This window comes from Hemitrygon akajei, chromosome 1 (genome assembly GCF_048418815.1).
Source record: "Hemitrygon akajei chromosome 1, sHemAka1.3, whole genome shotgun sequence".
Taxonomy (NCBI): domain Eukaryota; kingdom Metazoa; phylum Chordata; class Chondrichthyes; order Myliobatiformes; family Dasyatidae; genus Hemitrygon; species Hemitrygon akajei.
This window is the reverse complement of record NC_133124.1, coordinates 205,259,673-205,274,699: the sequence shown is the minus strand read 5'-3', so window position 1 is coordinate 205,274,699 and position 15,027 is coordinate 205,259,673. Positions and strand designations below refer to the sequence as shown.

Here is a 15,027-nt window from a genome sequence, read left to right as displayed (position 1 = left end):
TAGATACTGTTTCTCATCAATGCGTAACAAATTGACAACATATTCAACAGTAATTAAGTTTTAAAGGCTCTTTCACTGCCTGACTTGACTACTATCTGCTGTATATATATATTTTTTGATGTACAACACAATTTTTCTCCCGATCTCTACAAGTAATTTATCAATTATTGTTTTCACCTCCGTGAGCTAAGGAAAGTGAATGTAGTCAGGAAATAACGAGTGGCAGGGTTTGGGTGGAATTGCGTTGTTCATCAAAGAGTCAAGAGAATGGACAGCTGGTCAGCTAGTATAGATGACTTTATGCTTGGATTGAGCCAGGAGAGAAAATGGAAGAGAGTGTGTAAACGAGACTTAATCTCCGCAGTAGTGATTAATTCAACAGCTTGTAGTCCAGCAATAAAACACAGGAGCAGAATTAAGCCATTCGGCCCACTGAGCCTACTCCGTGGGCAACATATTGTGTTGTACATCAGAAAAAAAATATATACAGCAGATAGTAGTCAAGTCAGGCATTGAGAGAGCCTTTAAAACTTAATTACTGTTGAATATGTTGATTTATTATCCCTCTCAACCCTATTCCCCTGTCTTCTCCCCACAGTCTTTGACACCCTTATTAATCAAGAACCTATCATCCTCAGCTTTAAATGTACTCAATGACTTGGCCTCCACAGCAGACTGTGGCAATGTATTCCACAGATTCACCACCTTCTGGGTAAAGGAGTTCCTTCTCATCTCTGACCTCTATTTTTAAAGCTGTGCCTTCCAGTCCTAGACTGTCCCACTATAGGAAACATCCTATCTATGTCCACTTTATCTAGGCCTTTCATTATTTGATAGGTTCCCATGACATCCCCCCTCCTTCTTCTAAACTCCAGTGAGGACAGGCCTAGAGCCATCAAACGCTCCTCAAACATTAACCTTTTTCCTCCAGGAATCATTCTCGTGACCCTCCTCCGGATCCTTTCCAGTGCTAGCACACCTTTTCTTAGATAAGGGGTCCAAATCTGCTCACAATACTCCATCTGCCGTCAGACCAGTGCCTTATAAAGCCTCAGCTTCAGAAATACAATCAAATGAGGTAAATACCAGAAACAGAGAAGGAATATTAGGGAAGCGAAGTGTATAGTGGTGCAGCAGCCTGAAAGCTCCTGCAGTCTGGTTTCACCCCCTGACGCCTGGCGCTGTCTGTGCAGAGTTTGCATGCTCTCCCTCTGAACTTGTCAGTTTCCTCTGGGTGCTCTGGCTTCCTCCTCTGTCCTGAATTCATACTGGTTGGTAGATTGATTGACCACTGTAAATTGCCCCTAATGTCAGGGTGGAGTTGATGCGTGCGTGAGAGAGAACAGGCTGCGGAGAAAGAAGAGGGGCAATTGAGATTGCCCTGAGAGCTGGCACAGACTCACTGGGCCAGACAATCTCCACCAATGTCGTAAAGTAATACACTCTGATTCAGATTTATGTATCACATATGCACCAAAGCATACAGTGAAATGTGTCGTTTGTGTTAACAACCGGCACTGGGGGCAGCCTGCAAGTGTTGCCGCACTTTCCAACACCGTCACAACACGGCCACAACACAGAACGGCAAAACAAACTACAAACCAAAGCAGCAGCAAAACAAATCCCTTTCCTCCCCCCCTCACCTACTCCCACACACAGATTATCCTCCAGTAACAAAACTTACTTTGAATTCCAACTCCAATATAGACCTCCAGTATGATAAAATATGTATTATGTAATGTAATACGTAGGAGATCTTTAAAGACTACCTGAATGGAATGTGAATTGGCACAAAGAGGAACTGTTTTAAGCACAGAAGTAACTGTGCTTGAAATCACTTGCAAGGAAGTCACTGCATGTTTCAGGATGAAGATTCTCCGTCAAAAAACAGGCAAAATCGAAGATGAGTTTATTGTCACGTGCAAAATGCATTGAAAACTTATTTGCAGCTGCATCACAGGCACATAGTATCAGAGGCAAAAAAATGCAAGAGAAAACATAAACTAAACATAAGTTACACAAAATTATACAGGAAAGGACAGAATTAGAAAAAAAATCTGTTGTAGTGCTAGGCGGTCATGGTGTTGCTATACCGAACTTGAGATTCGTGTTCTGCAGAATTGGTTCAAGTGCTAAACGGATTCTTTATTGCAATAACTTTTACAAAGGTATCCATGATCTCTAACTCTACGTCATCCACAAATTTAATCAATTGCATATGTAATTGGGCATGCGTCTCCGTGGCCTGGATCTTGATAACACTTTCCCAATGAATGCTCCAAAGATCGGTGAGCTGATGCAAATAGCAGATCTCCTTTCAACTCTAAAGAACTGACCTCAAAGAAAGATTCAGCGATGCCTGAGCAACGCACACAAATTGTTGGGGGAACTCAGCAGGTCAGGCAGCATCTATGGAAAAGAGTAAACAGTCAACGTTTCAGGCCGAGACCCTCCATCAGGACTGGAAAGGAAGGGGGAAGAAGTCAGGATGAGAAGGTGGGGGGAGGGAGGAAGAAGTACAAGGTGGCAGGTGATAGGTGAAACCAGGAGAGGGAGAGGGGATGAAGTAAAGAGCTGGGAAGTTGGTGGGTGGAAGAGATAAGGGCTGGAGAAAGGGGAATTTGGTCAAAGAGGATATAAGACCATGGAAGAAAGGGAAGGGGAAGGAGCCCCAGAGGGAGGTGATGGGCAGGTATGGAGAGAAGATGTTAGAGGGAAACAGGAATAGGGAATGGTGAAGGAGAGAAGGGGTGTAATTATCAGAAGTTGGAGAGATAGATGCCCGTGCCATCAGGTTTGAAGCCACCCAGTCGGAATATAAGGTGTTGCTCCTCCAGTGCCTGAATTATAGACTTCACCTTGTCTGTTACTCCTTGCCAATATCCATCTCTGAACCAAAACTGACCTCACTTCAAAAAAGACCTTTTTCTATTAACCACTGTGTGTTCTGAGTCCATGAAAGTTGCTATGCTTTGCAATCCAGTCACTGTACTTGTGGAAGCAAGGTCCAAAGCAAACATAGAATTAGCAGCAGTGAAACACACCATTTGGCCAACTGCCTAATGTTGATATTATGGTTCCACAAAGACCTCCTCATCTCATTCGACTACTTATTTGTTTCTCCCTCTGGTGCTTCAGTCCTGATGAAGGGTCTCGGCCTGAAATACTGACTGTTAATTCCTCTCCGTAGGTGCTGCCTTACCTGCTGAGTTCCTCCATTTTGCATGTGTATCTCTAGATTTCCAGCATTGTGAAAATCTCTTGCTGTGCCTTGTACAGCAAGAGATTTCTTCTTAAGAAGATTTGCTTTCTTCTTAAGAGCACCAACAATATCCTTCACATTCTCTCCTCTCACTGGGTAAAGATGTTTCTCCTGAAATTCCTCTCATAAGTAACTTACTTATGCCCCTAGTTCAGGAATTCACACAAGTACATACAAAGATTCATATGATTCAAAGTACTTTTATTCTCAAAGATTGCATGCAATATACAACCCTGAGATTCATCTTCCTGCAGACAGCCACAAAACAAAGAAACACCATGGAACCCGTTCAAAGAAAACTTCAAACACCCAATGGACAAACGGCAAAAAATGAGTGAAAAACACAGAACATAAAGCATAAAATGGCAAAGTAATTGAAACAGTCCAGGGATGTTCAGTTTAGCTGCGTTCAGTTCAATTTAGCACTGGGTTGGTCGTTGACTGCAGGCTGTCCAACATGATCAAAATCGCACAGAACAGCAAGAGGAAAAGGGGCAACCGGAAATCAGAAACACGTCACAAAACGAACTTCAGTCCAACCCGCAAACCACATCGATTAAACCTTCCCAAAGATACAAGACTCCTGCGGCAGGGAGCAAGAGGGAGAGAGAGAGATGGGTCAAATGTAGATGCCTTCCTCTGGCAGCTGTGAGCAAGAGGGCGAGAGAGAAATCAATCAAATGCAGACAGACGGTGCTGACCACCAGCTCACCTTCCGGTCTCGGCCTCGTTGATTTCAATCTTACTCGACGCATTAATCAGCAATCACCAATTGTTCCTTCAACATGTTGGAGATCACGTCCGTCTCCAGGCTTCTTGGCTTCCAGGCCACACACTCCGCTCGAAATCTCACCAAACAGAGACAGCAAAGCACCAGATCACTCAATTCACCCGAAAGCACGCCATCAAAATGTATATCACAGGTTTCAATCGTAGCAGAATCATATTTGAAAGAAGTAGTAAAGAAAGTAGTCCATCTCTCCTATTAAACTCTTTTATAATTTAAAAAAATTCTGTTGAGCTACCCCTCCTTTCTTTTCCATAAAGGAGTTTGCCAGTCCCAGCCTATTCAGACTCTTTGTTGTAATAAGTCACCACTACGGGTACAAAAGTGCACTTAAAAGGCTATTATACACAGTAGGCACATGAATGTACAGGGAGTGTGGGAGATGGAGTTCAACCCAGGTAAGTGTGAGGTGGTTCATTTTGGTAGGTCAAATATGATGGCAGAATATAGTATTAATGGCAAGGCTCTTGGCAATGTGGAGGATCAGAGGGATCTTGGGGTCCAAATCCATTGGACGCTCAAAGCTGCTGCGCAGGTTGACTCTGTGGCTAAGAAGGCATACGGTGCACTGGCTTTCATCAACCATCGGATTGAGTTTAAGAGCCCAGAGGTAATGTTATAGCTATATAGGACCCTGGTCAGGCCCCACTTGGAGTACTGTGCTCAGTTCTGGTCACCTCACTACAAGGATGTGGAAACTATAGAAAGGGTGCAGAGGAGATTTACAAGGATGTTGCCTGGATTGGGGAGCATGTCTTATGAAAATAGGTTGAGTCAACTCAGCCTTTTCTCCTTGGAGTGGCAGAGGATGAGAGGCATTGATCCTGTGTACAGTCAGGGGCTTTTTCCCAGGACTGAAATGGTTAACATGAGAGGGCACAGTTCTAAGGTGCTTGGAAGTAGGTACAGAGGAGATGTCAGGGATAATTTTTTATGCAGAGAATGGTGAGTGTGTGGAATGGGCTGCCGGCGACGATGGTGGAGCCGGATACGATAGGGACTTATAAGAGACTCTTGGATAGGTACATGGAGCTTAGAAAAATAGAGGACTATGTGTAACCTTAGGTAATTTCTAAGTAAGTAGATGTTAGGCACAGCATTGTGGGCCAAAGGGCCTGTATTGTGCTGTAAGTTTTCTATACTTCTATATGGGTTGTGTGCAGGCAGAAGAGATTCAGTTTAATTCAGCATCATGTGGTACAGGCATTGTAGGCCAAAGGCCTGTGCTGTGCTGTACTGTTTTACCTGTAACTCTTCAATCAGGTTGTAGTGCTGACTTCTGAAACACTTTCATTTTACTCTTCTGTCTCAAATATTTGCTGATCAGAAAGGTCCTGCTCTCTATCTACTTCCCACTATAGTTAAAAATATATTGTGAACAGTTCAGAGGCTGGCACTAGGATCAAAACATTTCATCTTCATCCAATTAAAACTGCAACCACTAATTAAGGTCCTTTTTTTATTTGTTTGGTTGATTCATGTTCCAATTCTCGACAGCCCTCTCTATTCCAAGGCTTTCCTCTCTGCTGGTGAGGGTGGTTGGTGAGGTACGTTAAATTTTACGGAATATGAACCTCGGTTGTTATTTTGTGCACGTTGGTATTGAATTAGTACTTTCTCCTTGTTCGTAGATTGAATTAATGATTCCTAGAAGGGTGAAGATGCTGGAACATCTTACCCATGAGCTCCTATTCTGCATACTGTGTCACTGAGGAAGGTGCTGGTGAATATGAGACGAGAGTGGTGAAGGGACCTCGGAGAGGGATATGGGAGACCAAGATGAAAAAACACGAGGAGAATGTGAGGATCAGGCAGAAATGGATGAATGTGTGGTGAAGGGAAATGAGGAAACATGACGGGAGATGGGAAATTTGAGGGCGATATGGGATCGTGGAGAGAATGGAGTGGGAAAATGGAGAGAGATGGAGCACATGAGGAGGGGTTGGGAGATTGGGGGGTGATGGCGGACAGGGAAAGGGCAAGTTCTCTGAAAGACCCAGAAACACATGAACATCACTACTATTTGGAATTGTTTCTTTTCAGTCAATATTTATGATGTTTTATTGTGGAGAATATCCCCAATAATTACCATGAAGAGCTACTTTTTAGTATTTGCTTGGTAAATATTTAAAATTAGGAAAAGAAGCAGCTCAACCCTTGCTGTCTTAAGACCTAAACTCCTCTTCCCATCCTCTAAATCAATTCCATTCTACACCTTGCTAACCATGAATGCCTTTCTCAGGATTACTGAATGTCCTGTACTAGGTCCATTTTGTTATTCATTTTCTCCTTGACCTTGCTCCTCCACACAATAAACAAAAGTGCAGGCATCCTTTAACTTACGTAAGGTCTCCATGTTCCTTTTAGAATTTTTCTATAGAAGCTCGTAAGTCTCGGGAATCCAAAGCAACTGACCTTTCTTTTTTCCTGGAAATCAGCCGAAGCCTGGAATTAGCAGCTCATGAAGATCCAATTAAATTGCTACCACTATTTAAAATCCTATTACATACACTGTCGCATAATTTTCATCCTGCTCCTTTCATCATCATCATTATGTGCCACAGCATATGATGTGGGAAATCACGGTCTCCCATCTGTCTTTAATACCCCCTTCACACTTTTCTTTATCCATGACCATGATTGTTCTTGGCAAAATTTTCCACAGAAATGGATTGCCATTGCCTTCTTCTGGGCAGTGTCCTTACGAGATGGGTGACCCCAGACATTATCAATACACTTCAGAGATGGTCTGCCTGGTGTCAGTGGTCCCTTATCTTGTGACTTGTGATATTCACCAGCTGCACGCACAACCGTCCACCACCGGCTCCCTTGGCTGATCAGGATGGTGGGGGGGGGGGGGAGTTACTGAACAGGTGCTACACCTTGCCCAAGGGTAATCTGCAGGCTAGCGGAGGGAAGGAGCGCCTTACACTTCTTTAGGAAGAAATGTATCTTCCCCCCCATCCCTTCCCCATCCATTACTCTATTCCAGGGACCTCAAATGTTTCTTTTAGTAAATATACTTAAGACAAGATTTTTGCATAGTACGGGAATTAAGGGTTAGGGGGAAAAGGCAGGTAGATGGAGTTGAGCCCATGGCCAGATCAGCCATAATCTTATTGAATGGTGGAACAGGGTCAGATGGCCTACTATCCCTGTTCCCATTTCATATGCTTTAACACTTTAGCTCTATACTCTTGCAACAGTATCAAATAGTGTAATAGTTTTAGTTTTAAAGATCATCCTCATTCACTATATACATTTATATGTATTAGGAAATTGCTGTGGTGTGTTGGCATGGCTTGCAACAAAAACAACAACATTTAAGTTTTATAAGAATAAAGAATTATACACCTTGTGGCCTCTTTATTAGATACACCTGCTGGTTAATGCAAATATCTAATCTGCCAATCATGAGGCAGCAACTTAATGCATAAATATGTGCAGACATGGTCAGGAGGTTCAGTTGTTGTTCAGACCAAACATCAGGATGGGGAAGAAATGTGATTGAAGCAACTTTGACCGTGGAATGACTGTTGGTGGACTGTTGGTTGGCAGACCAATTGAATAATTACTTTGGTTCTAGAAAAAAAAACAAAAAAAAAATTAGAAGATTGAGGGGGGGATCTTACTGAAACGTATAAAATTCTAAAGGGATTGGACAGGCTAAATGCAGGAAGATTGTTTCCGATGTTGGGGAAGTCCAGAATGAGGGGTCACAGTTTAAGGATAAAGGGGAAGTCTTTTAGGACCGAGATGAGGAAAAACTTCTTCACACAGAGAGTGGTGAATCTGTGGAATTCTCTGCCACAGGAAACAGTTGAGGCCAGTTCATTGGCTATATTTAAGAGGAAGTTAGATATGGCCCTAGTGGCTAAAGGGATCAGGGGGTATGGAGAGAAAGCAGGTACAGGGTTCTGAGTTGGATGATCAGCCATGATCATACTGAATGGCCTACTCCTGCACCTATTTTCTATGTTTCTATGGTGTCAGTTGAGATGGTTTGAGTATGTCACAGCCAGCTGATCTGCTGGGAGTTCCATGCACAGCAGTCTCCAGAGTTTAGAGAGAAAAGTGTGAAAAAGTTTTAAAAAAAATACAGTGTGCGGCAGTTCTATGCGTGAGGAGGGCTTCTTAATGAGAGGGTTCAGAGGAGAATGGCCCAAGCTGTGCGGAAGGAGGCAGTAATTGAAATGACCATGTACTACAACAGTGCTGTGTAAAAGAGCGTCTCTGAATGCACATTTCAAACCTTGAAACGAGTGGCCTACAGAGGCAGAAGACCACACTGGATTCCACTCCTGTACCTCACAGGGTGGCCACTGAATGTAGGAAAAAATAGAGGTTCAAGTATGGATATGAAATAAAATAAGTATAAATACATATATACCAGCATGCATTTACAATGTATACAACATTATGAAAAGTGGTTTAACATGTTTACAGTGGAATGCAGGGAATAGGCTTATAGCTGAGAGCGGAGGGTGAATAGGTGAAAATTCTGCCACTTATCTCCTGTTCCTCATTAAACTGCAGATGATGAAAGGTTCCCTTCACCAACTGTTCCTTCAACATGTTGTATAGAGTAGTTAGAAAGTTTTACACTGTGACAAAGGTTTTCACATCTGTTTTTGGACATCTCAGACTGTCTTACATACAGGGAAGGACAACAAAATCAGGGGGGCCGATAAGTTCAGAGGATGTGGTGTGGAGATGTCAGCCGGCTCCTTCAAGGTTGTTTGAGATAAATGATGCCCAGGACAGGCAGGAAGGTGGCGGAGAGTTAGTGCTGCTGTCTCAAAGTCACCTAGGCTTGACCCTGACCTCAGGTGCTGTCTGGGAAATAGGCTTACTAAGGTCTCATGAACTGAGGTACAGTGAAAAGTTTGTTTGGCGTACTATACATACAGACCATCTCACATATCAGTGCTTTGAGGTAGCACAATCACGGTATACAGAATGAAGTGTAAAGGTTACAGAGAAAATGTGTGGAGTGTGAATGATGTCCCTTCGTCCGCATGGGTTTCCCAGGTGTGGGTTCCTCTACATCCTAATGACATGTGGGTTATAGGTTAAATGCCTGCTGTAAATGGTCCTCAAGGGTAAGTGGGTGTCAGGGGACAGACAGAAGATATGTGAAGAGGAACACAATTACAGGAAATACGGGAGAATGTTCTGAGAGCCATCAGAGATTCGATTAGCCTTATTGATCACATACGTTCCTTAAGGTTGTTATAGCCAGGGGTGGTAATGGGACAAGCTCCCACTGCCTACTAAATGCTCCCATGATCGAATAATAGAACAGATTCGATGGGAAGAATGGCCTAATTCTGATCCTGCATCTCATGGTCCTATGGGTTTATGATTTGTATTTACCACACCAGATTGATCAGGCTGTGTAATCGAGTCCCAGAGCAGCTGTCATTTGTGGCAGGGCTTATATGCCATAACAGTCAGGCAGCATTGCCAACAACAGCACATCCATCCCTGATGTGCTTAATGCATTCTATGCACATTTTGAACAGAAGGGTATTCGAGAGCCCCCTGTGCACCTGAACCTACAGTCAACATTGTGGACGTAAGATCAGCCTTCCGGGGAATGAACCCACAGAAAGCATCTGGTCTGGATGGTGTCCCTGGTCATATCCTTAGATACCGTGCAGATTATCTGGGGATTGGGGGGGGGGGGAGGTATTTGCAGACATTTTTAAAAAATCTCTCCATCCTTTCATCTGAAGCCTGCTCCTGATTTAACAAGACCACTATCGTCACAGTATCTAAGAAAAACAGGGTAAAGTGCCTTAATGACCACCAAACAGTGGTTCTGACATCCACCATCATGAAGTGCTTCAAGAGACTGGCTATGACACACATTAACTCCAGCCTCCCAGACAACCTTGTCCCACAGTAAATCACTTCCTACTGAAACAGGCCAATGGCAGGTGGCATCTTCCTGGCCCCACACTCATCTCTGGAGCATCGGGACAGCAAAGGCAGCTACTATGGCTTAATAGTTATGGTTCTAATTTCAGTACTATAATTCCATGCAATTTAATCTCCAGGCTCCTTGACCTGGGACTCATCGCCTCCATTTGCAACTAAGATCCTTGACTTCCTTGACAGAGTGCAGTCGGTAAAGATAAACAGTAATACCTCTGCCACAATTATCCTCAACAATTGAGTCCCACAGGGTTGCATTCTCAGCCCCCGGCTCTACACCCCTACACACTTCTGGCTGTGTGGACAGATTATACACTGACTCCATCGACAACCTTGCAGATGATACCATCATAACGGGCTATTTCTCAAAAGCTGATGAGCCTGAAGGTGATAGAGAGTCTGGTGACATGGCGTTACGACAACAATCTTTCACTCAATGCCAGTAGACACAAGAGTTGTTCATTGAATTCAGGAACAGGTCAGTGTGCATGCTTCTATCTACAGCACATCAACATGGAGGGTGAGAAAGTCAAGAGCTTCAGGTTCCTTGAATGCCCATCACCAATAGCCTGTCCTGGTCCAACCATGGCCAAGAGAGCTCATCAGCACTTCCACCTCTTCAGGGGGTGAAAGAAGTGTGGCCCATCCTCTTCTACCCTCACCAATTTTTATCAGAATATCATAGAAAACATCCTGTTGGATGCATCATGGCTTGGTACATCAAGAAACTGCAGAGAGTCGTGGACACAGCTCATCACACCATGGAAGCCTGCTTCCCTCTGTGGATTCCGCCTGTAATTCACAGCAGTACAGCCAGTAAAGCAGGCACCAGAAAGCCGCACCCAACCCCAATGTTTTCTCTTCTTCCCCCTCCGTTTGGGCAGAAAGAGCAAAAGCCTGATACAGCACCAGGCTCAAGGACAGCTTCAATCCCACTGTTATAAAAAAATTGATGAGTTCCCTATTGTAACATGGACTGTTGATCTGAAGATCCATCTCACTGTGATCTTGCACCATTTTGTCCACATACACTGCCCTTTTGGGCAGATGGGGCTCATCAGTCGTGGTTGGCAGCCCGTCTAGGAGAAGGAAGACTCTGATCTCAAATGGCCGCTGCCTTACGGCTATGCCCACTTATGGGGAAGGCTTCGGGAGCAAACCCTGAGTTGCTAGAGTCCCTAAGGCAGTCGTACATTGAGATCAACGCTGACCGGCAACTCCTGCAACACCGATGGCGCTAAACTTGATCAGCCTTTGGATTCATCAGCTTTGTGGAGAGGGGAGCCTGCTGCAAGGGCAACAGCTTGCTCTCGATATTGTCCTGCCCTGGCTTGCATAGGCAATTAGGATGCAGCATCCATGGTTGTGGTGAACGACATATACCTGTCTGGACATGCCCCCCCCCCGCTGACTGCTCCTGTGACTCCTCCCACAGACCCCGGTACAAAGGCGATTGGAGACACTGCTCCTCCCTCAGTCTCCAGGATGTTGTGTGATGGTCACTTGCTGCTTGTGCTTTCTTCCAGCCAATAAAAGCCTACCTTAACCCACGTCTCCGAGAGTTATTGACGGTGCATCAATGGTCGACCCTGATCAATGGAGGGGCCTACGCTGCACTTTTTCCGTAGCTGTTACACTTCATTCTGCATGCTGCCGTTGTTTTATCCTGCTAATGTGTCGTTCGGCTCTGTTTTTGTTTTACTTCAATGCACTATTGTAATGAATTGATCTGTATGAACGGTATGCAAGGCAATTTTTTTTATTGCAACTTGGTACATGTGACAATAATAAACTGATGTACTGATATAAACGTAAAAGACGACTTTCCAAGGACAGATGGAGATGTATGACAAATACTGGAAATGCCATAGATATATACAATGGAAGAATGCAATATCATTATCTCATAAACTCTTTAAAGAGGATACAGTTGGGGAGATAAATGGAGGATTACCGTCCTTCCATCCCTTCTTAATAGCAAGCAGTTAAAATCCCTCACCGTGACGTAAGTATCCAAAAAACTTCTGGCTGCACTAATTTAGGGATATCCGAAATCGTTTGTCGCGTCTGGGTAGCTATTCAGCTGATCGAGCGAAGGGGAATTTGAGAATAGCTGTCCATTAAAAAGGCGGCTGGGATAATAAATCGAATCCTCGGGCTTCTTGATGCTAAGTACTTTGGCTCTGAGAGTGCCACGTAGGAGTGCTTAACTAATTCATCTCCGCATTTACTGAGTGAGAGAGTAAATGGGTTAACACCTCCGCAGAAGCAGGCAAGTAGACAAACACATGAAATGAATCTAACGTGACAGAAGTTTAGACCTTTGCGCTCCAAATGGTTACACTTAAAGCTTTTCCTCCTCCAGGCTCAGTATTACTAATTGATTTATTTACTCATTATTACTTTTTTTTTTCCTATTTGCCGTTTATCTTCTTTTACACATTGGTTGCCTGTCAGTCTGTGTTTGTGTGTAGTTTTTCATGGATTCTGTTGCATTTCTTTGTTCTAGTGCGAATGCCTGCAAGAAAATGAACCTCAGGGCAGTATATGGTGACATATACAGTGCGTACTTTGATAGTGAATTTACTTTGAACTTTGCACTCTGGAGCATATTGCTTTCACTTCACAAATTGAGGCTAAAGCTTGGACTTTAATATTAAGCAATTTTTATTAAAAGATACAGTTTTTGCTAAATCCAGTAATTATTTACAACATACATTTTAATGTCCTTGTAACTTAAAAGGAAGACATTTTGGCCCATTGCATCTATGATAGCTCTCAGTTTCATTCCTCCACTTGTTTATCCCTTACCTTCTGTCTCTCGCAGATGCATCAGCTCTTTTTGTGATTCTACTATCTGCCAACTACCACAGATGTCTCACAGCAGTCAAATAATTTCAGGAAGTGAGAGGAAACCAGAACAGCCAGAGGTACCCACCTGGTGACAAGGAGAAGTTCCATACACCTGAATCAATGAAGTTGCATGGCAGCCATCTTCCCTCTCTGTCCTCCAACAAACTGAGAGCTACTTATCCTAATCATTACTGCATGATCATGGGAGAGTTTTGCAGTTGTGATAGATAACCATGAACTCACTCCTTTGGAATCTCCTAACTTTTTTGCTGCTAGTCTTTTCTTGATACATACACTCAGTGACCACTTTATTAGGTACACCTGTACACCTGCTCATTAATGCAAATATATAATCAGCCAATCATGCAGAAACAACTCAATGCATAAAAGGATGCAGACATGGTTAAGAGGTTCAGTTGTTATTCGAACCAAACATCAGAATGGGAAGAGATCTAAGTGATTTTGGAAGGATTGATGGTGACAGAAGGTGTGGTTTGGATATCTCCTGGGATTTTTCATGCACAGCAATCACTAGAGTTTACAGGGAATGAGCAGTGAGCAGTTCTGTGGGCAAAAACACCTTGTTAATGGGAGAGGTCAGATGCAAATGGCCAGACTGGCTCAAGCTGACAGGAAGGCAACCGTAACTCAGCCAGGCATTACAACAGAGGTGTGCAGAAGGGCATCTCTGGATGAACAAAATGTTGAAATTTGAAGTGATTGGGCTGCAGCAGCCGAAGACCATGAACATACACGCTGTGGCCATTTTGTTAGGTACAGGAGGTAACTGATGAGGTGGCCTCTGCGTGTATCTCAGATTGTCTACCTTTCATTTCCTGAAGCATCAAATGGAAGCCTCTTACTTCTGAAAGATACTCTGCTACTCAATGAGATACAGTGCTCTTTATATACCTAATTCCATTCAACATGCTTTCTCCCCATATCCCTCGTACCTCTGATAAAAATGATCTATCAATTTCACACTCAAAACAATAGCTAACCAAGCATTAATTGCTGTTTGTCAGTTTTCCAAGCTGACTGGGTGTAATAATTTTCTCAATCTTCAGAATCAGATTCAGATTTAATATTACTGGCATACGCTGTGAAATTTGTCACCTGGCAGCAACAGTACAATACTCCTCATAATAATAAAAAATCCAGAAATTGCAATAAAATATATGCATATATCAATTAAATAAGTAGTGCAAATAAAAACAAAAGGGAAAAAATACTGAGGAAGCGTTCATGGGATCATTGTCCATTCAGAAATCTAATGGTGGAGGGGAAGAAGCTGTTCCTAAAATGTGGAATGTGTGTCATCAGGCTCCTGTACTTCCTCCTTGATGGTAACAATGAGAAGAAGGTATGGGAGTCCTTAACAATGGATTCTGCCCTTTTTTGAAACATCACCTTTTGAGGATGTTCCCGGTGTTGCTGAGGCTCGTGCCCATGATGGAGCTGGTTGAGTTTGCAACTTTCTGCATCTTTTTCCATCTTGTGTCATAGCCCCTCCATGCCAGACTTCATTCTTGAAACACCTTGCTTCATTGCTTGTACTCTGCTCCTTTGTGCTTGTCTCCCTATCCAGCTTCTTTTCATCTCATCTATGACTTTCTCTTAGCATTTTGAAAATGTCCATATTCTGGGATAAGCAATCTAATTTGGTTAATTGCTCCTTGCAAGTTAACTGAGTCCTTGTATCATTTTGATATATCCAAAATGTGCTTCTTCTAAGGTCAACATATCCTTCCAAAGCTGACTCCACAACAATTCACATTGCACCAGGTGTGGCCCAACAGCAGTCTGTAAGGTGGATCACATCATCCATCCACTTGTGCCTCAAACCTCCCAATAATGCATGAAGAACATTTGATGGCTCTGGGACAGTACTTGCTGGAGTTTAGAAGAATGAGAGGGTGTCTTATGAAAGTTTTGAATATTGAAAGGCCTAGTTGGAATGGATGTTGAGAGGTTGTTTCTCATATTGGGGAAGCCTAGGACAAGAGGGTACGGCCTCAGAATAAAAGGACAGGGTGTTTCCTTAGAACAGAGATGAGGAGGGATTTCTTGAATCAAAGGGTGGTGAATCTGTGGGATTCATTGCCACAGGCGGCTGTGGAGGCCAAGTCACAGGGTATATTTAAAGTGGAGTTTGATAGATTTTTGATTAGTAAGGGTGTCAAAG

At 43.3% G+C, this 15,027-nt stretch overlaps 1 protein-coding gene across 7 annotated transcripts in view; it reads right to left on the bottom strand.

Annotated features, from left to right (window-relative positions):
- The window catches only part of LOC140734734 (netrin receptor UNC5D-like), an 820,373-nt gene that overhangs the window by 353,910 nt on the left and 451,436 nt on the right, over window positions 1–15,027 (bottom strand). The gene's annotated exons all lie outside the window — the stretch shown is intronic.